The sequence below is a fragment of the Rhea americana genome, unplaced genomic scaffold, assembly GCF_003343005.1.
Source record: "Rhea americana isolate MKP2758 unplaced genomic scaffold, rheAme1 scaffold_5, whole genome shotgun sequence".
Taxonomy (NCBI): Eukaryota; Metazoa; Chordata; class Aves; order Rheiformes; family Rheidae; genus Rhea; species Rhea americana.
This window is the reverse complement of record NW_028186645.1, coordinates 823682-826264: the sequence shown is the minus strand read 5'-3', so window position 1 is coordinate 826264 and position 2583 is coordinate 823682.

Here is a 2583-nt window from a genome sequence, read left to right as displayed (position 1 = left end):
ACACTAGCAACCTCTGGCTCTCACAGGATAACATCTCTTCCACTAGTGCCCTACACCACCTATTCCCAGACTGTGGACAGCAGCAGGGAGAAACCTTCTATCAAAGTTCAGAGTGGCTCAGGAGCCAGGTTTCAGGAAAGACACTTCATAGCAGTAAATGCTTCACTGTTTGTTGGTAGCTTTAAAATCACTGGGCAAATATTAAGGTAAAGAGAAGAAGGTGCTTATTACCACACTCTGAATATTAACAGTGGAGTTGCTAGAGTTAGAGTTGGGTGTTCATAAATGAAAACCAAATGTGACAGTGCCAGTGACGGTTAATTCAAATCAAGCCAAACGGAGTTTACAGCAGCTTCATAATGTTAGTTTCTCATTTCATCCAGTGGACAAGCTTGCACAGCCCCCGACTGGATCCTGCCTTCGCGGGAAAGCCTTTCTCAGGCATTAACAGCACTGAAGAAGTGCCTGATACAGTACACAAGTTCCCTAATAGCTCTCTGGGGTTCTAGTTGCAGTGAAACCTTATTCCTAAGGATTTCCTTCAGTTCCACCCTCATCTCACCTTAGAGCCATTCTGTCATCAGACAAGAATAACTCTTTTATGGCTGTTGGGGAACTCAACTTCCATGATCAAACCACCAGCCCATTGCTACAGACTACATTTTCAGCACACTTTTTACACTGAAACAATATATTTCACATACATTTTCAAACTGATAGGTATATTTTACACACACCTGTAAAACAAAAGAATGCAATTCAGAAGCAACTCTCATCTGAGAGAAGTCACGAACATTGCTTGTGTGACTGTGGCTCTGAGGTCAATGCCCATGATCCGAGCTTTGGGAAGCACTGTGGTAGTCATGCTTTCTCTGCACCCTTGGGAAGGAGCTGCCAACACTCCCAAATGGATTCAGTGGGATCCCAAACATGGATCATCCCACCCACTGATCATCCTCAGCTTGTGAAGAACTGAATACAGCTGTGCCAACACTGTCCCACTGGCCTAATTCAGTTACCTTTCAACGTTGCCTGCAAAAAAGGGGGGGTTGTATTTCCTTAAATCATTGACAGTTGATATTTTATTCCTCATCAGCCAAGGATGAATCRCCATGAATGAAAGGCTGAGCTCCTTCTTTCCCAAAAAGGAGAGAGATCAAAGAAAGGAGGAGGTTACACATCGTCTTGTCGTCCTCAGTCCATTGCCAGTAGGGTGGAGGACTCCAGCCCCTGTGGCCATCCCTCCTCTTGATGCTTCATATGCCCAGAGTGCTGTTTCCCAAGGGGGATGCTTGGGGGGAGGACGATGCTCCTTCTCATCACCCTTCCTGGGCCTTCCTCCCCTGCCTTGTTCCCCTAACTCTGTTAACCATCCTCCTACCAAAGGACTGCCTCACCTCTCTGAGGATGTTTTCTGCATCTCTCTCCTGCAGTCTCTCTTCAGCATGTCGGAGGTGGGCTCCTGATGTACCCTGAGCAAAGGAGAGCCCCTTTTGACAGCCCAGCACTGGCTGAAGCACTGGCGTCATCTGCCCAACAGTCCCTGTGACCTCTCCTGTGACCCCTCTGGGTGAGGCGCTGGGGGGACACTGTGCCATGCTGCCTGCAGGAGAACGCATCCCAGCCACAGGCAGAAGTGTCCAGCCTGGAAATTCACCTCTGCCTCCCAACCCCTCAAAGAACAAAAATTTTGTGACTGCTCTGAAATCAGTGCTTTCTCAGCAGGGACTGCTGAGGGATCAGGAACCCTGTGTGACACCATATCTATGAGCAGGAAGGGGACATCTGCTCCCTTCTGGGGCTTTCTACCCCTGTGGGGGGGGGGTCTGTGGGGTGCTGGCACCCCCATGTGCAACTAGGGCTTTGTGGGGCTATATGGGATACTGGGTCTGGCAATGTGCAGGGCTGCATGGGACTGGAGCTGTACGGGGTTATGTGGAACCAGGGCTGTGCATGGTCCTGGGGTGGTGCAGGGCCATGTCAGGTGCTGGGGCCATTGGGAACTGAGGCTGTGAAGGATGCTGGGGCTGTGCAAGGTGCTGGAGACATGGCTGGGCAAAACTGGGGCCATGTGGGACCAGGGTTGTGAGGGGCCATGCAGAACTGGAGATGTGTGGGGTGCTGGGGCTGTGTGGGGCTGTGTGCGACTTGGGCTGTGCAGGGTGCCAGTGCCATGCAGGATCTGGGTGGTGCAGGGTACTGGGGCCGCATGGGACTGGAGCCATGCAGGGTGCCAGTGTCATGAGCCTCATGAGTGACTGGGGCTTTGTGGGTTGCCGGACCCACGCAGGGCGCCAGGGCCAGGCCATGCAAGGCAGGGGCCATGCGGGGTATCAGGGCTGTGTGGGACGCTGGGGTCACGTAGGGCTGGAGCCGTGCGGGGTGCTGGAACGGTGTGGGACCAGGGCTGTGCGGGACCAGGGCTTTGCGAGGTGCTGGAGCTGCACGGGATGCTGGAGCCATGTGGGACTGGAGCTTTATGGGGTGCCGGGGCTGCGCGGGACTGGGGCCGTGCGGGACCGGGGCTTTGCAGGGTGCCGGTGCCATGCGGGACCGGGGCTTTGCGGGGCGCCGGAGCGGCGC